Source organism: Canis lupus, chromosome X (genome assembly GCF_048164855.1).
Source record: "Canis lupus baileyi chromosome X, mCanLup2.hap1, whole genome shotgun sequence".
In the NCBI taxonomy this organism is placed as follows: Eukaryota; Metazoa; Chordata; class Mammalia; order Carnivora; family Canidae; genus Canis; species Canis lupus.
This window is the reverse complement of record NC_132876.1, coordinates 12,423,375-12,435,539: the sequence shown is the minus strand read 5'-3', so window position 1 is coordinate 12,435,539 and position 12,165 is coordinate 12,423,375. Positions and strand designations below refer to the sequence as shown.

The 12,165-nt window shown below is 37.6% G+C and overlaps 1 long non-coding RNA gene across 1 annotated transcript; it reads left to right on the top strand.

Moving 5' to 3' along the window:
• The first annotated feature begins 7,474 nt into the window (after positions 1 to 7,474).
• LOC140628184 (uncharacterized) lies at positions 7,475 to 11,780 on the top strand. The gene is made up of 3 exons (XR_012026553.1): positions 7,475 to 8,226; positions 9,952 to 10,027; positions 11,732 to 11,780. It is a non-coding gene; the product is annotated as an uncharacterized lncRNA (long non-coding RNA).
• Positions 11,781 to 12,165: the final 385 nt, after the last annotated feature.

Here is a 12,165-nt window from a genome sequence, read left to right as displayed (position 1 = left end):
GAGTGAACAAATGAATATTTTTGTCTGCCTCTGAGATATTATATTTGCTTGTTATGCAGCATTATTGTAGCAATAGCTGATTTAGACACTAGGTGTTCAATAAGTATCATTAAGTCAGTGAATTAGTAGTAAGTTGTTGACACATACTGTGTAATTACACAGCATTTTATTAAACTACCCTATGCTTTGCTTTGGGACTCAAACTATGTTCGTGCTTAGAATATATTGTTAGAGGAAATTTTAGGATATTAGAGTGTTTTAACTGTTCCCGCTGCCTTCACAAATGTCCTGTAACAGTTAAGCTGAATGTGGCCACTTAAAGCTCTAGCAAGGGAAAAAAATATTCTCAGACTCAAAGACTATGGCTTGACAAGATCTCTGGCTGGGGTTCCTAGCTGGTAGAACTGATTAAAAGTAAATAGGCTGAGAGTTTATTGAATCTATAAGTGTGTTATGCTGCCAAAGAAACAGAAACTGTAGCCAAGAGCTCCAATCTCTAAGTTTCTATGCTTGCAGCGATCCAAGTAGACTACTAAGGCAGTGCAATCCCCTGTGAGGAAAAATATCTGGTAAATGCTCATCACAGATTTGACTTTGGAGGAAAACTGACGAGGGAGATTTTCTCAGAGAACAGATCCAGGGGCAGCCACCTTGGCTGATTAGGGAATTTGATTATCTTTCTTCTAGTACGAGGTATCCTCTCTATTCCTGACTAGCAAGACATATTGTGTAGAAAAGTTACTGCTTTATTTTCCCTCATTCTTGTCTTCCAAAAATAATTTGTTTTAATGCTTTTGTCCTATTCTTCCCCCATCTTGATATGCCGGTGTGTTTCAGAGAGGTATATGATATCACTTCACTCTGAGTCACTGATGCATCACCGAGAGATCATGGGCTTAGTTCTTTTTTTTTTTTTTGGGCTTTGATATCTCACTTTTATTTTTTTTTAATTTTTTTATTGGAGTTCAATTTGCCAACATATAGCATAACACCCAGTGCTCATCCCATCAAGTGCCCCCCTCAGTGCCCGTCACCCAGTCACCCCCACCCCCTGCCCACCTCCCCTTCCACCACCCCTTGTTCGTTTCCCAGAGTTAGGAGTCCCTCATGTGCTGTCTCCCTCTCTGATATTTCCCACTCATTTTTTCTCCTTTCCCCTTTACTCCCTTTCACTATTTTTTATATTCCCCAAATGAATGATTAGTTCTGAGTGCAGTAACCAGATTAGACTTTAGGTAGCCACTCTCTGGGGATGGTGAAAATCATTTTATGTTGGTGTGAGCACTTAGAAAAATGTATATATAAGAAGTGCATAGAACATGGATATTGGTTGCCTACAGAGCACCTATTTTCCCCTTCTCTCTTCATAACAGAACCCCAATTTTCTTCAGGCATTTTCCTTCCTACATGAAGCTTATATGATAAAAAATAGTGTCCTCATCTCCAGCTGCAGAGTGTGGTCAATAAGCCAATCAATCATGGTAATGCTGTCCTTTTGCCAGCAATTATTTCAGGAAGCTAGGCTTAAGCTAATCAACAACACATGGCAATCTCCTCATGGTGGTTACTGGTCCAAGAATAAATATACAATGTAAGTTAGCACAGTTAGAAACAAGGGATGAAGGAATAAGAGAGTTTCTTCCCTAGAGAATGAACCAGAAAACACTTAGATCTGATTGCTCCTGAAGCCGTCTTATAAGGATTACTTGTATTGATATGAAACTGATATTGTGGACAAGTGGGCTAAGAAATTACAAGAACTAATGACATCAGAAAGGAATTGATCCAGCCAATCCAGAAGCCTTACCCTCATTTGGAATATCTCTTATGTAAGATAATAAATGCCTTATTGGTGATTTTGGTTATTTGCAGGTGAAAACATTCTAACTGATGTAAGTCCTTATTGGTGTGTGAACTTGGACTGGTCACTTACATTCTCCAAACATCAGTATTCTTAAGTGCGTTCTGGAAATAATATTACATCTGTCACTTTTGTCTTCCTAGTACCTAAATACCCTTTTGGGGGGTGATACAAAGAGAAATATGAGGCAAGGCCCCACTTCCCACTAGGAAACTGAAAATGAAGGATAAATAATCTTATTGGCCAACTTGTTGGCATAGGCCCGGGACATAAGCTTAGCCATCTGGACTGTTTTGCTCAGGAGTTTTGACTCTTCAGGGTGTAATGCTAAAATGTAGAGAAATTCAAAGCTTATTTTCAGTGTTTGTGGCGGAGGCTAGAGTCCAGGAATTGTGGCAGAAATTGTTTAGTAGTGGTAATAACTGCATTCGGGTCTCAAGAAGACTGGTTCTCTTGTGTGACTCCCCCTTCCCTTTGGGTGTTCCCAACCATTCTTTGCACCTGTTTCTTTGCTCTTCTCATGGATTCTAAGACCTATCTGACATATCTTTAATAAAGTGTTTTTTTCTCTGCTTACATTAGCAGACTTGGTTTCTATTATTTACAAACTAAGTCACCACCTGGAATAATAATCTGCCTAACATGGTTGACTTCAAGGTCATATGAGATAATATCTACAGTAGATGCTGAACAAAATTAAATTTATTTTTTTTTGGACTGACAAAGTTATGCTTTAGTAACAAATGGCTCCAAAATCTCAGTGCACACAATTATAAAAGTTCATTTTTCACTCAAGCTACATGTCTAATTTGGATTGGCTACTTCTTTTGCTGATGTCTTCTTTGCTGTAGGAAATAGGCTGGTGGAACATCCTTTTCCTATAATACTGCCAATCATCATTGCAGAGAGAAAGGAGGCAAGGTGAGCCATTCTCTTAAACCTCTTGTCCGGAAAAGACACCTACCATTTCCATATTTTACTAGCCAAAGTAGTTCATGTGGCCTCTCTGAATTCAATAGGATATGCATTAATCCTTTCAAGGGAGAAAGACTAAAGGAGAGACACCAAGAACATTTGGCAAACAGTTATACAAACTATCACACTGTCTTTCCCTATTTTCTAATATCTTCACATAGAGACTTAACTAGTTCCATACTTCTTTGCTGAATCAGACCTTCTTTACTAGGTCCTTCAGGAGTTCGTATGGACTACCTATCTATAGGAAGATCTGGACTTTCTTTTTATTGTTGGCCTCTGAGGATTTTCCTGATTGGTGATACATTAGAAAGCTTTAAAAAGTAGGTCTTACACTATTTTTAATTGTTTCACAATGCAGGAGAGTTAAGTCTCCCTTAATTCTAGAAGCAGAATTTGGGATTTACAGTATATGCATGTGTGTGTATACATAAATACATATATGTGTGTATACACATACATGTACACGCGCGCACACACACACAAGCACACACATGATACATAGCTGCGGTTTGAGATCTCCAAAAACATACCCTGAGATTGAGGGTTTGGAGTACAAGATATTTATTGAGGATCAGTGGCTATAAGAGGGAAGGAGAAAAAGCAGGATTGGGCAAAGGAGGAAATTGAACTTCAATGGAGTCTCAACAAAATCTCATCTGTGGGTGACCACGAACTAGCTGGAGTAACTGAACCAAACCAGGCCCGGACTTGCGTCCCTCATTCACTCAAAAGGCTCGAGAGCCTAAAGGGTGAATAGTTGGTAGACGCTTGAGAAAGGGCTTGAGCAATGGTTCTCAGGGCTCTCTTGTACGTGATCGCCCACATAACACAATAGATAAAACTTATTCTGACCTGGTCATACATGTAAATAAGGGTCTGTCTGTCCTTGCTGGTCTGTTTACCATACCTAATATTCCTTTGAAGTATGCACATCTGGAGCAACAAGCTTATCTATTTACCAAGGTCTTCTGGCAGCTGTGAGTCTGTCTTGCATGCTGAGAAAGGGGAACTTTGGAGGGTTTCACAAACCTGCTAAAAATAAACACCTTCTCGGCTTTGTTTTGCTCATGCTATAAAATGTTGTAAAACCTTGAATAAAGCTGGCACTGCTTGGACATCATCCACTGTGTCCCTCCTGTCCCCATCTCTTTACTTTTCTTTTATTTTCCTCATCCCCTTATCCTCGGGACCCTGATCGTGTTGCCGCAGCTCACGCAACACTCATCCAATCTTACTGGGAGCTCTAAAGAGAGTTTTGCCTTTGTATCTGCTCAGGCACCAGAGGTAGACTGTAGACTGCCGTGGGCATTACTTCCAGTGAGGCAGCTCTCTGCAGCTGAGGTAGACCTTGAAGGGACTGACAGCTAGAGGTTGTGTGCTGACCATACTCCTTGCAGGTGGGCATCATGTCTTTCCTTGAAGAGGGGTCTGGGCAGTATATCTTTTGTCTACTGCATATCTGGCATTTGATAAACGTCAGAACTGCATTTACCCAGATCTTTTGAAAAAAGTAGGCCTTAGAAAGAGATTTGAATTTTGGCTTAAAGAGACTTTCACTGCAGTGGTGGCTATAGCAATGGCATCTGACTTGCTTACGGTTGAATCTGAACTATCTGGCCAATGGTGATGACTGAGGTAACACTGTTTCATTGTCACTGGCCAGATCCTAAGGAATTAAACACAAAGAGCAAGACAAGATGGTCACCAAACAGTAAAATTAAGTAGCAAAGCAAGACATCTAACCTTAGTCTGACATCATTTTCATAAAGTCTGTAAAGCAGTATCAAGGACTTGACTTCTTTTTTTTTTTTTTTTTTTTTTTTAAGGACTTGACTTCTGAGCCCTATTTTGCTATTTTGCAGTATGCACTGTCTGGCACCTGCTTTACTGATAGCTAGAGACCAAGCCACTACTGACTCCAACATTCGCCAGAGACACCATTAAACTTGCATCGACCCTTTGTTTAATCTGGACTTATCTAGTCAGTCCTTCTGGATGTTATGGCTTCTCCATGGAGTCTGTTTAGGCTCCAAAGTACAATGGTTTCTGGGGGAAATTGAGGAAGAGTCTGAAAAGCCCTGGCAAATTAGACCTGGTGCCCCTAGCTGCAAAGTTATTGTCACCATTATGATCCTCAGATTTAGGCTGGTAGGGGCCCTTCATTATAGAAACATTGAAATTATTAGAATAAAAGAATTTATATGCCTACTAAAATTAATGTTTAGCAATCAAGAAACGTTTTACGTAACCATTAGAAAAACATTCAATAGTGCAATAACTACCATTATAATAACACTTAATTCTTTTAATAAATTGATTACATTTGATGATATAATTTAAGAAATAATGAGGTAGGTAGTAAGAGTTATGTGGTAAAGAAAAAGAGAAATATATTACCCAAATTAGATTACCTGTCAAACAATGGTAGATTAAAGACTTCATTTATTGGAATGAGCTAAGGAGAAAAATCACATGCAAAAGGGATAAAACTGTACGTTTTAGCTTTCATTGCTAAAATGCTAAAGAAGTAGTCATTTATTAGTTCCCTTGATAGTCATAGTAGTGATATTAATCATAATGAATTCACTAAATGATAATGTGACTATGAGATGCAGTGTTAGAAATTCTAATTTAATTTTTAAAATAATTAATAAAATATACTCCAAAGAATTGGCCTCTTGTTCTGGGGAACATTTTAAATGGAAAGATGTTAATTTTATTGGTGTCACAATTATATTATAGGATTAATGATGATAATGTTCACTTAGATGTAACAAGGAATTTTAATGCAATTTAAATTACTTATACTGTATTTTTGAGGATTTCAGTTTTACTTTTGCTTTGCAGAAATCAAACCAAACATAGTATATTTTGATAACATTATGGAAAGTGGTAAATGGTGCAGTTTAAATACTTCTGAAAAACAGAATGTCATCCTTTACTTGCAAATAAGGCCTCTGTATCAGGCCTCCTGCCTCCTGCTCTGTGGAGCAGGAGGTATTTCTGTGGGTGAGGCTGGTATGCTTTAAAATTGCAGGGACATTTCAAAGTGGTCAGATTGGTAAATTGGGTCAGATTGGTAAAGGGTATTCCTTCATGGGAACAAATGTGTTCTTAAGTTAGTATTTTGAAACTCTGTATAAGACTGGGGTGCTTTTGGGACGCCTGGGTGGCTCAGTGGTTGAGCGTCTGCCTTTCGCTCAGGGGGTGGTCCCAGAATCCTGGGATCGAGTCCCACATCGGGCACCCTGCATGGAGCCTGCTCCTCCCTCTGCCTGTGTCTCTGCCTCCCTCTCTCTCTCTCTCTGTCTCTCTCCTGAATAAATAAATAAAATCTTAAAAAAAAAATACAGGTTCCTTCATGGAGCTGGTGTGTCTGTAGGGTGACAATTGACCTGTTTAAGGGTCATTGTAGATCAATTTATTCCAACTCCCTCATTTTATACCTGAGGAAAATATTGCTTGCTCAGAAAATAAACTTTGAAGTCGTGATGTGTTCTAGAGAGCTGCTCTGTAGAAATACATGTATTATCTATATCATTTCTGATCATTTCCAGAAGAGGATATAGAGATAAATCTGACTTATCTAATTCACAGTAAGATATTTAGCAGATCCAGATAACCAGTCTATTATGTTTCTCATTGTAGGAACTATGTTGCATTTTCCAAGAAGATGATATTTTAATGGAAATAATATATTTTCTTTATTTAAATTAAGAGATTTAATCTTAAGGATTTAAATGAAGTGTCCTGAATTATTTTGTTCTGTATTATTTGTGTGTTCAAAATGAGACTTTTAGTTTTATATATTTAAACTCATCTTTATGAATTATATTCCTGGATAAATCCAATGTGTGTTAGTTTTATAATCAGAAACTAGAACTGAGGTGGGCACTTGACGGGATGAGCACTGGGTGTTATTCTGTATGTTGGCAAATTGAACACCAATAAAAAATAAATTTATTATTAAAAAAAAAGAAACTAGAAACGATCCATGAGACCATTATTAAAAATAGAAAATGGGGCAGCCCGGGTGGCTCAGCGGTTTAGCGTAGCCTTCAGCCCAGGGCCTGATCCTGGAGACCCGGGATCGAGTCCCGCATCGGGTTCTCTGCATGGAGCCTGCTTCTCCCTCTGCCTGTGTCTCTGCCTCTCTCTCTGTGTCTCTCATGAATAAATAAATAAAATCTTAAAAAAAAAAGAAAATGAATCAATTCTTCCCCTCCCCCACAGGACTTTATCATTCTTATTAGACCCAGTGGGGATTTTCGAGCATACTGTAGAAAAAACTGGGCTAATTAAGAACTACCCCAAGCAATTAATTTTATGGCATTCAATGTTTCTTATTTAATTATATTTGTAGAATAACGTAATTTTTTTCTGATTACCAAAATAATACATATTAATTACTCTAAATGTAGCCAATGCATAAGACTACAAAAAAGGAAAATAAACCAAATTCCACCTCTGGAGAAAAGAACTGTGAGCAAGCTGGTATACCTTTTTCTTGTATTGTTTCTATATATGTGTCTAAATATATAGCTATAATTTAATTAGCTACCCTGCTATGATGCTGTTTAGTGATTGCTTTTTGGATATAATATGTCACAAAATTTCACTAGAGGAATGTTAGATTCCTTTAACATGGTTCTTAACAGCTACATCATTTACATGTAATAATGCCGTAGACTCTGGTCGAAGAATAATGTTCGATCCACAGAACCCTGAGCAAAAGAGCTCCCAGGCTTTTATTTTGCTGATTGTGAGAAGGGTCACGTCAGTGTCCCAAACCTTAAAGGACAATATTTTTATTGCTCAAGGAGGACCATTACCAAGACATTAAACTTCCACTTCCTTGAGTGGAAACGGTGGAATAGGAGTTTTCTACTATCTTCCCATTGAAAAAAAAATACCTATTTTGGGAATCACTCACAGACTAGAGTACCTTTGTGGAAGTCCAAGAGTCCAGCAGAGAAGTTCCAGCACGCTGTTGGGACAAAGCTACCTGAGATTGGAAACACAGAAGAGGATAAAAGGACTAGTTTCCTTTTACCAGCATCTCTCCTCCCCCACAGCAGCACAGCTCGGTACCAAGAGAGAGTTCTTAGCCTGCTGTTTCTGCCACATGGGAAAGTGAGTGTGTAGGTGAACATCCAGCTGCCCCAGCCGTGCAGAACTCTGCCAGAGAGGCTCACTTCTTTCTCATCCAGTCCAGAATAAAGATTGCTGCACAACTAGAGCTGAGTGGCTGGAAGAACCGCCAACAGGGTTCTTCAAGAGCATCAAAGGGATGTAGATCCTACTAAGTACTTTGCAGAATTCATCAGGAAGCCTGCCCCAAAACCACTGGGGATGACTAGCCTGTGGATCGTCCAACAGGCCCACAGGTACCCCCACCGTTCACTCCCCCACACACATACACACTGTGGCTGGCTCTCTGTGCATGCCCTTGAGGGGGGTGGGTGTGCAAGCTTTTGCAGATGGTAGGGGAACATGCCAGAAAGCTGGTCTGACTGCAAGATTTGGAGAAAGCACACAAACTGGAGTTGTTAGCACCAGTTTGACAAACTGCCAAACCTGAGAATCTCTGACAGGGCTGATAGAAGATATTTTTCTCCCAAAACCACTTAATAAATTATTGTTTCCTTAATTTCTCTTTTCAGTAGCTCCTTGTTAGTGTGTAGGAATGCAACTGATTGTTGTAAATTGGTTTTGAACCCTGCAATTTCACTGAATTCATTTACTAGTTTGATAATTTTGTGGTGGATTCTTTAGGGTTTTCAGCATATAAGATCATGTCATCTATAAATAGAAGCAATGGAACTTGTTCCTTTCTGATTTGAATGCCTTTTATTTCTTTTTCTTGCCTAATTGCTCTCAGTAGGACTTCCAGTACTATATTGTATTGAAGTGGTGAGTTTGGGCATCTTTTTTTGTTGTTGTTGTTCCTGATCTTAGAGGAAAACTTTCAGCTTTTTACTGTTGAGTATGACGTTAAATGTGGGTTGGTCATGTATGGCCTTTATTATGTTGAGTTATGGTCCTTCTACAATTAATTTGTTGAGACTTTTATCATTAAAAAGTGGTGGATTTTGTCAAATTATTTTTCTGCACCTATCGAGGTGATCATGTAATTTTTATTCTTTATTCTGTTTATGTGATGTATCACATAGACTTATTTGGGCATGTTGAACAATCATTGCACCCTAGGGATAAATCCAACTTGATCATGGTTTATGATCTTTTTAATGTGTTGTTGAATTCTGTTTGGTAGTATCTTGTTGAAAATTTTTGTGTCTATGTTCAGAAAGGATATAGGCCTGTAATTTTCTTCTCTTGTAGTGTCCTTACCCAGCTTCAGTATGATTTTAATCTTTTTAAATTTGCCAAGATTCCTTTTGTGACCTCTCATATGATCTGTAATGGAAAATGTTCAATGTATTGCTGAGAAAAATGTCTATTTTTCTGCTGTTCAGTGGAATGCTGTATATTATTAGTTTCATTTGGCTTAAAGTATGGTCCAAGTCCAATATTTCCCTGTTTCCCTGTTGATTTTCTGTCTTTGTGCTGTATTCTTTGTTGAAAGTCCCCTACTATTACTGTACAGTTGTATATTTCTCCCTTTAGATCTGTTAGTATTTTTGTTAAAGTTGGCATCTTCTCATGGTCTTTTCTCCATTTCCCTCAGCCATTTCTTACATGACATGATTTAATTCTCTTTACATAACATCCTAGTCACATTCTTTAGAATATCCTCCAATTTGCAAATGCCCCCAGATAAATATACTGAGTATTGCAGAATTTACACAGTGGGCAAAAAAAAAAAAATGTTGGTAGGTTTCCACCCCCCAAACAATTCCAAACACTCAGGTTTTAAAAAATGGAGCCATCTCTATTTGAGAGTGAATTTCTATGAAAATTAAATTTCTGGCATTTCCCTTAGACATACAATCTTTTAGTCATTTTAAGCCATATGGCATATAAACTTTCACTGTTTATCCTGTTAGTAATTAGAGTAGCACATTTTGAAATTGAAGACAAACTAGAGATAAAGTAAGATTTTTTTTCCCCAAAGACCTGGAAATGAAATAATGTGTTTTACACTTTTTCAGGAAAAGAAAAGTGATATTTCTTCAAGTGGCAGTGCATGAAGCAAGAGCCATGAAAAAAAATTAAGAAACGCCCAAGGTTTGTACCTAATTTTCCCCATACATCTATGCTATAGAGTGACAGGAAATCTGTACATCTAAGAGGGTGACGTGTAGTGATTTGCAGAAACTACCTTCTAGTCAGCTACTATATAACATTAGGCTACATTTTCTTGGGCTCCAAAATTTATTTTGGCATTTCATTAATTTATAGTTACTGTGACCATAAATTCTGAATTTTCTAAAAAGTTATCATTTGAAAGATTCTGTAATATTGTTGAGCCATATTTTGCAGCACTGGGCTCAGAAATATGAGTTGATGTTGCATTTGAATTTTGTGTAGAATTTCTCCAAGGTTATAGAGGATGAACATCTATTAGCTAGATGATGAACAGGTAATGGGTTTGAAACCTCTAGCCTGCTTAGCAATTCCTGCCGTGTAAAATGATCTTCCTTTTATGAAAAACTAGTCTTGACAGTGATATTGGGGGAAAAAACTAATTTGAAATGGATAGTTTAGTCCCTAATGTCTTACCAGAAAGTGTCTCTATTCCTGTTGTTATCTGTTCAGACTTGCTACTGTGAAAATAATGTTTAATCCCAATTATAAAGACTTGGAATAAATGAAGGCCAGAAATCATTAAAAACCTATTGGGTTTAATATAACATTTTATTTAAATGTTCTTTTTGCTTCTTTTCATTTAACCTTTCTGGTGACCTGATGTGCTCAGGCATGGTATAGAATAACCAAGGGAAGTGGGACACTTAATTGAAGTTCATAGGACTTCATCTGAAAAGGCGTTTTTCTGCTTTTTGTAACTTATTGGATTATTAAATGTAATATGTTAAAGTTGCATTTTAATTACTTTTCAGAAATGTGTCAGGGACTGATTTTTCTAGTACGTAATATGGAGCCGTGCTGTTCCATAACTAGCCACATTTGACATGTAGTCAGTTCAAATGGAGATTTGCTCTAAGTACAAAATACATGCTGGATTTTGGAAACAATACAAATAAGATAAGGTGTGATATATCATTAAAATTTTTTAAGTTATATGTTGAAATGATACTATTTTAGATATATTAGGTAAAATCAAATATATTACTAAAATTAATTTCAGTGGTTTTTAAAATGTATTGTGGCTATTGGAAAATTTTAAGTTACATATCAGCTTACATTGTATTTCTATTAGTCAGCACTTGTATGGAGAAGAGAGATTTTTTAAATGCCTTAAAGGAGACGAAACTTTTGCTTCTTGGGCTACCCAGAAAGCTAGCCAGCTGCTAGTCCTTCATCAGGAAAATGGCAGTGTCAATGTGCTGTAGTCAGCCCCTGATGTCACATTTTGCTGCTTGTGACTTACTGTGTTTGACCCATCTCAGCTGCTCCATAAATATGTGTTGAATTGATATTGACTTACAGTTGCATTTCACTGGCTTATGAATCAGGAATTTTGAGTCTTGCCTTCAGCTCTGCCTCTAACTAGCTCTGCGACCTTGCACAAATCACATCCCCTTTACTTGTCTCAGTTTTTTCCTTTGTAAAATGAGGGAATTTAATATGGTGATTAAATAATCTCCAGTTCAGACATGCTGTGGTTCTATCGTGTGGCTCTACCTGGCAGTTAGAATTTCCATTTCTAAAGTGGCACAGAAGTTTTTACTCTAATCAAGATGACTTTAGTTTGCATGTGACTGTCCCCTGTGACTGATTATTCCTTTTTTCGTGAATATGTTAACACAGTCAGCTTCTGGAACCTGCAAGGAACCACCCTTCTGTGATCCTTACCTGGTATGTGAAATATTCCACCTCTTCTCTCTCTTCTCCCCTTACAATGTTCAACATTTTAATTATTAGTCATGCTGGCATTTTAGCTTTGATTTTGCATTAAAATGTCTAATGTGTCACAGGAAGAGCTGTTCAGCCCAGATGAGCACATTAGGGCTTTGAGGTATATTAATAACTTACCAGATGACCTGTTGCCACTTGGTGCCTTGGTTTATTACTCTGTAGAATCCTATTGATCATACTCTATATATTTGTGTTGACCTATGTCAAGGAAAGTTCTACTCTAGTACCCATACTTTCACATAAAGAACTAAGCTAAGCTGCATACACAAGAAAGAAAAGGGTCTCTTGAGGAGCTTCGTTAACACAACTTATTCCTTTCCATTCAT